The sequence below is a fragment of the Saccopteryx bilineata genome, chromosome 3 (genome assembly GCF_036850765.1).
Source record: "Saccopteryx bilineata isolate mSacBil1 chromosome 3, mSacBil1_pri_phased_curated, whole genome shotgun sequence".
NCBI classification, from domain to species: Eukaryota; Metazoa; Chordata; class Mammalia; order Chiroptera; family Emballonuridae; genus Saccopteryx; species Saccopteryx bilineata.
In genome coordinates, this window is record NC_089492.1 from 33,602,202 (window position 1) to 33,614,630 (window position 12,429).

At 35.9% G+C, this 12,429-nt stretch overlaps 1 protein-coding gene across 5 annotated transcripts in view; it reads left to right on the forward strand.

The window, feature by feature from the left end:
* The window catches only part of NCALD (neurocalcin delta), a 456,249-nt gene that overhangs the window by 121,600 nt on the left and 322,220 nt on the right, over positions 1–12,429 (forward strand). For 4 of the 5 annotated variants that reach the window (XM_066265925.1, XM_066265926.1, XM_066265927.1 and 1 more), the window contains exon 2: positions 1,065–1,116. The exons of the other annotated variant lie outside the window; for it this stretch is intronic. The gene's annotated coding sequence lies outside the window, so the exon portion shown is untranslated. The remainder of the gene's footprint in view (positions 1–1,064; positions 1,117–12,429) is intronic. 5 annotated transcript variants of the gene reach the window in all.

A 12,429-nucleotide genomic window follows, 5' to 3' on the forward strand; every position in this document is an offset into this window, starting at 1 on the left:
CTGAATGTGATACATAAACCAAAGACAGAAATACCTAGCCATTTTCCCCCTATTTTTCTTTTTAACGAATGTAATAAAACCCATGACTAGATAAGTCTACTAACATTATTTCAATTAATGTAAAATAAAGATTCTAAATCTTAGTGGTGTATGACAGTTTAATTTGCAGCCATTATTTTGTTTCTTCTTGTTACATAAAACAGCATTGTCTCTTACAATAAGTGAATCTGACAGTCATTGACATATGGTAGTCAAGTAGGAAGCCTATTAAATTATTAGTATAAATCAAAAGATGAGTTGAAGAGTGAAGGACTGGAGAATTAGTTTACTAATTATTTTACTCTGTAAATATTTATTAGGCATCCACTGTGAGACCAGTGCTGGGCTAGGTATGAGGATACAGTTGTGAACAAAACCGACACAATGCCTGGGCTCACAGGGAGGACAAGGTCTATTGCATGTATGATGTGACAGAAGTTGTGCAGACTTCTGTTAACAGGGGGTCTTAAGGTGGACAAGGGAGCAGACAGCCTCAGTGAGGAAGTGACACTCGAGAGGAAAATGGAAGGACAAATAGGAGTTGGTCAGGTGGAGGTGAGTGGGAGAGGGGGAAGGTTGTCCGTCCCAGCAGAAGGAGCAGTGTGCATGAAAGCGGGGAGGGGGCGTGGAGTGATGAGCTGAGGTCCTGGGTAGCCGGACACAGACGTGGTGCAGAGAAGTTGGTGTACATCAGGTGATGAAGGCTTAGAAGTCGTAGCAAGGTTTGGTCTTTCTCTCGAGGATAAGAGGACGTTGTAGAAAGGGTTTCAGGAGGCATATGATGAGTCATGTTCATGCTTATATTTTAGAATTACCACTCCGGCCACTGTGCTGTAGAGCAAGTGCAGACGAAGGGAGCATGGCAGTCATTATTCCCACTGGATTGGAGGGATGGAAGCTGGGACAGGCAGAAGATATCAAATGATGCAAGGGAATTACTAGTCCCCATCTCTGATCGCATTCTTCCGATATGATGTCCTTAGTTTCTGATTACCTAAGACAATAACTTTCTTTATTTTTGACAGAGTGACTTCTTCTAACTTGAGCCTTCAAGTGTTGTGAGAGATCTACTATCAGGTAAATACAGAAAAATTTTTCCTCAGATTTATAAACACTGCTTTACTCCCAAGCCTCGCTAAAACCTAAACTCAACATCTTATTTAATCCTTGCAATAGCCCTAGGAGGTATGTACCATTTTATTTCCATTTTATACATGAGAAAATTGAGTCACAGAAAGGTTAGGCACCTTGATCAACGTGTGCAAAAATGTTAATCACAGCTAAAATTATAATAGCCAAACAAAACAAAGAAGAGAATCTAAATATTTAATGGTGGGCAAATTATATCATTGTTTGATGAGGGTACTTTAATAATAACTAGTCTATATCAGATTAAGACATTTCTCTTCTATTTCTAGTTTGCTAGAGTAAATTAGTTCACCTGATATTAATTTTATTGAATGCTTTCTAATATCTTGATAAGATCAAATGATTTTTATCCTTTATCTGTCTATGGTAGTTTACATTCCTTGATTTTCTAATGTTAAACTGCCTTTCATTTGCTGAAATAAAAATCTATTTGGTCATGATGCATCTTTTCAACACTTAGCTAGACTTAGTTTGCTAACTTTTAGTCCTGAAATTGTATAAAATTTTTCTTTCTGGTATTTTCCTTGTCAAGGATGGTTTTCAAAATACTGGGATTACTTGCTGCTTAAATGTAGAGTGGATGAAAGTAAAACAGTTTGAGCCTGGTGTTTTTTTGAAGGAAGATTTTTTTTTTCTGACTAATTTAATTTCTGATTTATTTAGGTTTTCTACACTGCTCACAAAAATTGGGGGATATTTTATAGTTTCATATTCTTTTGGAAATATCCTCTAATTTTGGTGAACAGTGTATCTCTCCTTGAGTTAGTTTGGCAGATTTTACATTTTAGTTGTATAGACATATTTCTGTTGGGTATGTATGTTGGAGGGGAATTTCTGGGCAGTGTGATAGGTATATATGTCCAGCTTTAGCAGATACTTTCAAACAGTTTTCCAAAATGGTTGTTTTAATTTAAAATTTTCCATGCCAACCAGGAATGTATGAGGGTTCTGATTTCTCCATATCTTTCCCAATACAAGGCTTTTCTGTTTTTGTTTGTTTGATTTTTCATGTTAGCTCTAACGGTAGGTGTGCAGCAGTATCATATTGTAGTTTTAATTCGTATTTCCTGTAGACTAATAAAGTCAGGTAATTTTTCATATGATGTTAATTGACAATTTGCATATCTTATTTTGTGAAAAGCCCTTTTAAGCCTTAAAAAAATATAAAGTGTATGTTTAAAACTTTTGGAAAAAGATATTAGGCTGTCTTATTGAATTGTCTTTCTCAATGAGTTATACGCATTTTCAAATAATATGTATTTTGAATCTGAGGCCTTGTAGGATATATATATACACACACACACACACACACACACATATATATATATATATATATATATATCTTTCTATCCTGTGGTTTACTCTTTCATTCTGTTTTTATGAACATAAATTCCTTTAAAATAGTGTAAATTATCTAGTTTTTCTTTTTTGGTTTAGCACTATGGTATCCTATTTAAGAAAACTTGGCCTTATTTCAAGATCACAAAGAAGTTTTATGTTTTCTCCTGAAAGCTATATTATTTTACTGTTACATTTTGATCTACAATACACCTGGAATTGATTTTATTGTGTATGATGTGAGGTAGAGGGTTAAGATTGATTTTTTCCCATGTGGATATACACTTGACCAATCACTCTCTTGTTGCCATAGCACTATTTGTTCATTTGTTTTATTTTGTTTAGGCTTACTGAGGTGTAACTAAGACTCAGTAAATTTTACTTTCTTGAAATTTGTAGTTTTGATAAGTTTTGCCAAATGTATGCAGTCATGTAACTGCCACCCCATCAAGATGCAGACCATGTCTAACACCTGGGGGAGTACCCCTTTGTAGCAAATCTACTCCAGCCTCTAAACCTTGACAACCACTGATTAGATTTCTGTCTTCAAATTTTTTCATGTTCCAGAATATACAAATGGAGTCATATAGTCTGTAGCCTTTTGTTTCAGACTTTTTTCATGTGAAGTTTTTGAGTAGTTCCTTCTTTTTTTATTACTGAGTAGAATTCCATTGTGAGGATATATCATTTGCTTTTCCTTTCACCAATTGATGAGCATTTGGGTTATTTACAGTTTGGGGCTATTCAAAAATAAAATTAATAGGTATTTGTATGAATGTATGTTTCATTTTCTTGGGTAAATTACTAAGAGCAGAATTATTGGGTCATATAGTAAGTGTAGCAAGTACGTATATTTTTAAGATTATTTTTAAAAAGTGCCCCGAATGTCCCCAAAGTGACGGTGCCATTTTGCATCCCAATTAGCAGTATATGGAATTTGAGCTGCTCCACAGCCTCACTACCCTTGGCATGATCAGTCTCTGTAATTTTAGCAATTTGAGTTGGTCTGTAGTATTATGTCATTTCAGCTTTAATTGCCATTTTTCTAATGATTAATGATGTTAAACAATTTTTGCTTCTTTGCCATCTGTATGTCTTTTTTTGGTATAATATCTATTCAAATCATCCATCCATTTAAAAAATTATCGTCTTTCTATTGAGCTATCACAGAATATATTCTGGATAAAAACTCTTTCTCAAATGTATGCTTTGCAAATAGCTTTTCCCTGTGCAGCTTGTGTTTCTCATAGTCTAAAAAGTATCATTCAAAGAGCAGAATTTTTAAATTTTCATGAAGTTCAATTTATCGTTTTTTTTTTCTTTTATGGATAGAAGTTTTGTGTCCTCAGAAATCCTTGCTAAAACCAAGAATGCAAAGATGTTCTTAATTTTTTTCTAAATATGTTATGGCTTTAAGATTTACATTTAGTTATATATTTTGAGGTAATTTTTGTAACTGATGTGAGGTCAGGGTCAAGGTTCCATTTTTTATATGGGTGTCCAAATTTTCCAGCAGCATATGTTGAACAAACTAGCCTTTCTGCCATTTAATTACCTTGGCACCTTTCTCTCCCTCTCCTCCTTCTCATACTATAATTACATGCATGTCAGACTGTTTGATATCATTCTACAGCTCTTGGATACTTGATAATTTATCTTTGGATAATTTCTATAGGCCTATCTTTAAGTTTGCTGATATAGATTGTCTCTTCATCAGCCTATGAAAGAAATTATTTGTTTCTGATATTGCATTTTTATATCTAGAATTTCTGTTAATTCTTTCTTATAGTTTCCATGTCTTTACTGAAATTCTTCATTTTTTACTAAATTTAATTCTTTCTTTCCATGTGAGCCTTTTACATTTTAATCATAGCTATTTTAAAGTCTCTGATTGTTTCAATATCTGGGTAATCTCTCTGTCTAGTTCTGTTGGTTTCTTTATCTTAACAACAGGTTGTTCCTTGTTTATATTTTTTATGTCTAATAATTTTGATTGAATGTTGGATATTGCTAGTAGAAGAGCCATAGATACATAATAAAATAAATAACATTGCTACCTAGAAATGGGCACACTTTTGCAAAGCTGTTGATATGAGAGGGGTTGAGTCTATCTTGCTGGCAGGTAACAAATTAACAGTAGTGAGTTTGGGTGGAGTTGGGTCCCTCCTTACTGTAGTTGCCTTCAGCCCCTACACTCAGTGGTGACCTGTAGTTACCATATGCATAGGTGCATAGTATGGCCTGATTGGCCATAAAGTTTTTCTCATTGTCCAAACTCCATCCACAGCTCTCAGCTGACCTTTCATGCCTATTCTATAAGAGGATCTCTTGCCATATCTGTGTTCCATTCCTAGAAGTAAGCCACTCCTCTTCACTGCTCAGTGCAAAGCTGTGGCAGTGGTGGTGGTGTGCTCAGTTCTCCGGGTCCAGCCTGAGTCTTGGGCAGGCCTTGTGGGTCTTGGCCTTGGAATTGGGCTTTGTCCATGTTTCTGCTCTTCACAGCAGCTGATCTCTGCCTTGTATCTGTGAGTGTCTTGGGTGGAGAAGTGTTTCCCTCAGAGGTAGTAGAGCTCTTCTTTGTGTCATTGCAGGATTCTGGGCCTAAGAACTTCTTGTCCTTCCAACAGGGCAGATAGCTATTGTTTCTACCCTTCCCAAGAATCAGCAGGTCTTTGCTTGGACCTTGCGAGTGGCAAGGTTTACTGCTCCTTTCCCTGTGGTTTAAAGCTTTTGCTTAATATGAAACAATATTCTGGGAGTGGATTATTTCTTGCCAGTCCCCACTAGGAGGAATACTCTTTAGTCCCTGACCCTGCTTGTTGTTCTTCTCACAGCACCTCTTGGACACACATGGAAGAAAAGCTTGGGAGCTTCCATGCTTGCCCACACTGGCCCTTTAAGAATTCATTAAAATTTCAACTATTTCCTTCTTACTTGCTTTTATGGTGGCCACCTCTTCTTACTGTGCTCAGTAAAGGTGACAGTTTGTCACCTGGTTCTCCTCGGAGGACCATGTCATCCTGTAAATTAGTTTACCAGTTGTCTTGTAACTGTAGCTTTCTGAGGGGCTCAATACAAGTTATGATTTTGTTGATTATGCAGCCTTTCTCAGTATTAGGATGAAGGTGATATTCTCTGTGGGTTTTTATAGTTTACATGGATGGCGTTCACCTAAAAATCGAGGAGGCAATAATTGAACAGAAAATATTTATTTGCATTCAAAGGAATTACAAATCGGGAAGTACAAATTCAGGAAGAAATTGGAATAATCCCCCCCCCCCCATCCTGCTGCAGGAGAAGGACTTGGGAGTTTTGGGGAGAAAAGAAAAGAGGAAGATGAGGTGAACTGTATTTAAAAGAGTTCATTGGTGCTTAGGTGAGATAAGGTTAGATTCATACTCATAGATTGGCTTGAGATTTGATCAAGCAAAAGGCTAGCTTTATACTTCATTGATTGGCTAGCAATTCGGTCATCAGCAATAGCTACAGTTGCCTTACAGTTGATACTGACAAATAGGATATTCTCATTCTTACAGATTTATTGGAATGTTGGTGCTTTGGTCCAGTTCAGAAGATAAAGAAAACAAGACGGTTCGGGCTTTCCTCTGAAATGGCTACTCTGCCCCATTTTAATATGGCTCCGCTCATGTCATCTTTCACAATACAGAACTGTGTTGCAGCTTCTTAGGAGAAAATTTTAGTTGCAAATAAAAATGCTAGTCAGAAATAGATGAAAAGCTGAACCAAACAAAGGTAAAACCACAACCTAAAACTTAGTGGGTGAACTGAGAGGGTTTAAATTTTCTTCTCTTGCATTGGCTATACTTGGCATTTCTGTTTTTTTTTTTTTCTTCTTCTCAGGAAATGCCTGCCTGCAGTGGCCAAAATAACAAATAGAATAGCTTGAATCTGGGGTCTAGGGTAAAGGAAAGAGGAAGACCACCTCTCCCTGACTTAATTGCCAGGAGGAGGAGCTGAGAAAGGGATACCAATGAAAGAAGACAAGAAAGATATAGCATAGCAGGCACTCCGGAGGGTTGCAGCTTCTCAGAAAAGGGGTGTAAAATAAAACATCCTAAAGAACTCCAGATGACTACAGGGCAAGAAGCACATCGTCATGGTTCCAGACATATCATTGGGGGGAGGGGGTTATTATCATTATTTATTTATTTATTTATTTATTTATTTATTTATTTATTTATTTTTATTCAGTGAGAGGAAGGAAGGCAGAGACAGACTCCCACCTGTGCCCCAACTGGGATCCACCTGGCAAGCACAATAGGGGGTGATGCTCTGTCCATCTGGAGCATTGCTTCATTGCTCAGTGTTGGGCATATGAGTTTATAAAATTTGTGTTTTTTTGACTTTGCTCACTTTCATTGTTAAAAAAGGTGCTGGGCAGCACCAGGTATGTGTCTATGAAATTGCTAATTACCTTCCTGCTTGGGAAGGGCTATTGTTTTGCTAATGTTTGCTGGAAGGGGTCTTAATGACAAAAAGTTTATTTTTATTTTTTTTATTTTTTTTTTATTTTTTATTTTTTTTTAATAATTTTATTTTTTTAATGGGGTGACATCAATAAATCAGGATACATATATTCAAAGATAACAAGTCCAGGTTATCTTGTCGTTCAATTATGTTGCATACCCACCACCCAAAGTCAGATTGTCCTCTGTCACCTTCTATCTTGTTTTCTTTGTGCCCCTCCCCACCCCCTTTCCCTCACCCATTCCCTCCTCCCCCCCATAACCACCACACTCTTATCAATGTCTCTTAGTTTCACTATTATGTCCCACCTACGTATGGAATAATACAGTTCCTGTTTTTTTCTGATTTACTTATTTCGCTTCGTATCATGTTATCAAGATCCCACCATTTTGCTGTAAATGTTCCGATGTCATCATTTCTTATGGCTGAGTAGTATTCCATAGTGTATATGTGCCACATCTTCTTTATCCAGTCATCTATTGATGGGCTTTTTGGTTGTTTCCATGTCCTGGCCACTGTGAACAATGCTGCAATAAACATGGGGCTGCATGTGTCTTTACGTATCAATGTTTCTGAGTTTTTGGGATATATACCCAGTAGAGGGATTGCTGGGTCATAAGGTAGTTCTATTTTCAGTTTTTTGAGGAACCACCATACTTTCTTCCATAATGGTTGTACTACTTTACATTCCCACCAACAGTGTATGAGGGTTCCTTTTTCTCCACAGCCTCTCCAACATTTGCTATTACCTGTCTTGCTAATGACAGCTAATCAAACAGGTGTGAGGTGGTATCTCATTGCCGTTTTGATTTGCATTTCTCTAATAGCTAAAGAAGATGAGCATCTTTTCATATATCTGTTGGCCATTTGTATTTCTTCCTGGGAGAAGTGTCTGTTCATATCCTCTTCCCATTTTTTTTATTGGATTGTTTGTTTGTTTGTTGTTGAGTTTTATGAGTTCTTTGTATATTTTGGATATTAGGCCCTTATCTGAGCTGTTGTTTGAAAATATCATTTCCCATTTAGTTGGCTTTCTGTTTATTTTGTTATCAGTTTCTCTTGCTGAGCAAAAACTTCTTAGTCTGATGTAGTCCCATTCATTAATTTTTGCCTTCACTTCTCTTGCCTTTGGAGTCAAATTCATAAAATGCTCTTTAAAACCCAGGTCCATGAATTGAGTACCTATGTCTTCTTCTACGTACTTAATTGTTTCAGGTCTTATGTTTAGATCTTTGATCCATTTTGAGTTAATTTTTGTACAGAGGGAGAGACTGTAGTCCAGTTTCATTCTTTTGCATGTGGCTTTCCAGTTTTCCCAGCACCATTTATTGAAGAGGCTTTCTTTTCTCCATTGTGTGTTGTTGGCCCCTTTATCAAAAATTATTTGACTATTTATATGTGGTTTTATTTCTGGACTTTCTATTCTGTTCCATTGGTCTGAGTGTCTATTTTTCTGCCAATACCATGCTGTTTTGATTATCGTGGCCCTATAATAGAGTTTGAAGTCAGGTATTGTAATGCCCCCAGCTTCATTCTTTTTCTTTAGGATTACTTTGGCTATTCGGGGCTTTTTATAGTTCCATATAAATCTGATGATTTTTTGCTCTATTTCTTTAAAAAACGTCATTGGAAGTTTGATGGGAATTGCATTAAATTTGTATATTGCTTTGGGTAATATAGCCATTTTGATTATATTTATTCTTCCTAGCCAAGAACAAGGTATATTCTTCCATCTCATTATATCTTTTTCGATTTCCCTTAACAATGGTTTATAGTTTTCATTATATAAGTCCTTTACATTCTTTGTTATGTTTATTCCTAAATATTTTATTTTTTTTGTTGCAATCGTGAAGGGGATTATTCTTTTGAGTTCCTTCTCAGTTGTTTCATTGTTGGCATATAGAAAGGCTATTGACTTCTGTATGTTAATTTTGTATCCTGCGACCTTACTGTATTGGCTTATTGTTTCTAGTAGTCTTTTTGTGGATTCTTTGGGGTTTTCGATGTATAGGATCATATCATCTGCAAAAAGTGATACCTTTACTTCTTCTTTTCCGATATGGATGCCTTTTATTTCTTTGTCTTGTCTGATTGCTCTGGCTAGAACCTCTAGTACCACATTAAATAAGAGTGGAGAGAGTGGACAACCCTGTCTTGTTCCTGATTTAAGGGGGAAAGCCTTCAGTTTAGTGCCATTTAATATGATGTTAGCTGGTGGTTTATCATATATGGCCTTTATCATGTTGAAATATTTTCCTTCTATACCCATTTTGTTGAGAGTCTTAAACATAAAATTGTGTTGTATTTTATCGAAAGCCTTTTCTGCATCTATTGATAATATCATGTGGTTTTTGTTCTTTGTTTTGTTGATATGGTGTATTACGTTAACCGTTTTACGTATGTTGAACCATCCTTGAGATTCTGGGATGAATCCCACTTGATCATGATGTATTATTTTTTTAATATGTTGTTGTATTCGATTTGCTAGTATTTTGTTTAGTATTTTAGCATCTGTATTCATTAGAGATATTGGTCTGTAGTTTTCTTTTTTTGTGCCATCCTTGCCTGGTTTTGGTATGAGGGTTATGTTGGCCTCATAAAATGTGTTTGGAAGTATTGCTTCTTCTTCAATTTTTTGGAGGACTTTCAGTAGAATAGGAACCAAGTCTTCTTTGAATGTTTGATAAAATTCGCTGGTATAGCCGTCAGGGCCTGGACTTTTATTTTTGGGGAGGTTTTTAATGGTTTTTTCTATTTCTTCTCTAGTGATAGGTCTATTTAGGCTTTCTGCTTCTTCTTGACTCAGTCTAGGAAGGTTGTATTTTCCTAGGAATTTATCCATTTCTTCTAGGTTGTTGAATTTAGTGGCATAAAGTTTTTCATAGTATTCTACAATAATTCTTTGTATATCTATGGTGTCCGTGGTGATTTCTCCTCTTTCATTTTGGATTTTGTTTATATGAGTTCTTTCTCTTTTTTCCTTGGTAAGTCTTGCCAAGGGTTTGTCAATTTTGTTGATCTTTTCAAAGAACCAGCTCCTTGTTCTATTAATTTTTTCTATAGTTTTTCTGTTCTCTAATTCATTTATTTCTGCTCTGATTTTTATTATCTCCTTTCTTCAGCTGGTTTTGGGTTGTCTTTGTTCTTCTTTTTCTAGTTCCTTAAGGTGGGAAGTTAAGTGGGTCACTTGGGCTCTCTCTTGTTTGTTCATATATGCCTGAAGCGATATGAACTTCCCTCTTATCACTGCTTTTGCTGCATCCCATAGATTCTGATATGTCGTATTGTCATTTTCATTAGTCTGTATATATCTTTTGATCTCTGCACTTATTTCTTCTTTGACCCATTCATTTTTTAAAAGTATGTTGTTTAGTTTCCACATTTTTGTGGGATTTTTTTCCTCTTTTTTGCAGTTGAATTCTAGTTTCAAGGCTTTATGATCAGAAAATATGCTTGGTACAACTTCAATTTTTCTGAATTTGCTGATGTTGTTTTTGTGGCCCAACATATGGTCAATTCTTGAGAATGATCCATGTACACTGGAGAAAAATGTATACTCAGTCACTTTGGGATGAAATGTCCTGTAGATGTCTATCATATCCAGGTGCTCTAGTGTTTTGTTTAAGGCCACTATGTCTTTGTTGATTCTCTGTTTGGATGACCGATCTAGAGCCGTCAGCGGTGTATTGAGGTCTCCAAGTATGATTGTATTTTTGTCAGTTTTTGTTTTAAGATCAATAAGTAGCTGTCTTATATATTTTGGTGCTCCTTGGTTTGGTGCATATATATTAATAATTGTTATGTCTTCTTGATTCAGTGTCCCCTTAGCCATTATAAAATGGCCATTTTTGTCTCTGAGTACTTTTCCTGTCTTGTAGTCAGCATTATCCGATATGAGTATTGCTACATCTGCTTTTTTTTGGATGTTATTTGCTTGGAGTATTGTTTTCCAGCCTTTCACTTTGAATTTGTTTTTATCCTTGTTACTTAGATGAGTTTCCTGTAGGCAGCATACAGTTGGATTTTCTTTTTTAATCCATTCTGCGACTCTGTGCCTTTTTATTGGTGAGTTTAATCCGTTTACATTTAGTGTAATTATTGACACTTGTGAGTTCCCTATTGCCATTTTATATCTTGCTTTCTGTTAGTTTTGTGTCTTGTTTGATCCTTCTCTTTCGTTTTTCTATCTTTTGTTTTTATTTGGTTGTATTCCATACATCTTTCCTCTGTTGCTATCTTTTTTATCTCATGTGCTTCTGTGATGGTTTTTTCAATGGTGGTTACCTTTGAGTAATGAAAAGGGTCCCTACCCTGTTCATTGTAGCGAACTATTTTGTGAGTACTTTTGCACTCCATCGTCCTTTGCTACTGTTAATCTCCATCTTCTCCCCCTCTTTCTTCTTGTTGTTGTCACAGTTTAAATTTGGTTTTATTGTGTTCTTCTTGGAGCTTTTACTTGTGGCTCTGTTTTTTTTTGTTCTTTGTATCTGATTGGAGAACCCCCTTTAGTAATTCCTGGAGTGGGGGTTTTCTGATGATAAATTCCCTCATCTTTTCTGTATCTGTGAATGTTTTTATTTCTCCTTCATATTTGAAGGATAGCTTTGATGGGTATAGTATTCATGGCTGAAAGTTCCTCTCTTTCAGGACTTTAAATATTGGGGTCCACTCTCTTCTAGCTTGTAGAGTTTCTGCTGAGAAATCTGATGATAATCTAATGGGCCTTCCTTTATATGTTGTATTCTTCTTGTCCCTGGCTGCCTTGAGAATTTTTTCTTTGCTGTTGGTTTGTGTCAATTTCATTATGATATGCCTTGGAGTAGGTTTGTTGGGGTTAAGAAAACTCGGAGTTCTGTTTGCTTCTTGAACTTGAGGCTTTAGTTCTTTCCACAGGCTTGGGAAGTTCTCATCTATTATTTGTTTGAGTATGTTCTCCATTCCATTTTCTCTCTCTTCTCCCTCTGATATACCTATTATTCTTATGTTATTCTTTTTGATTGAGTCAGATAATTCTTGTAGGGGTATCTCATTTTTTTAAATTTTTGAGTCTCTTTCTTCTTCTCTCTGTTGTGCCTCAAGTTGCTTGTCTTCTATTTCACTAATCCTCTCTTCTATCTGACCTGTTCTATTAGCTAAGCTTGTTACTTCGTTTTTCAGCTCGTGAATTGAGTTTTTCATCTCTGTTTGATTTGTTTTTATAGTTTCAATTTCCTTGGACATATATTCTTTGTGTTTATTGAGTTGTTTTCTGAGCTCCCTAAATTGCCTTTCTGTGTTTTCTTGTATATCTCGGAGGATTTTTAGGATTTCTATCTTGAATTCTCTGTCATTTAGCTCCAAGGTTTCCAATATATTAAATTTTTTCTCCATAGATTTTTCCTCATCTAGCTGTGTTACCTCTCTTTCTTTTGTATC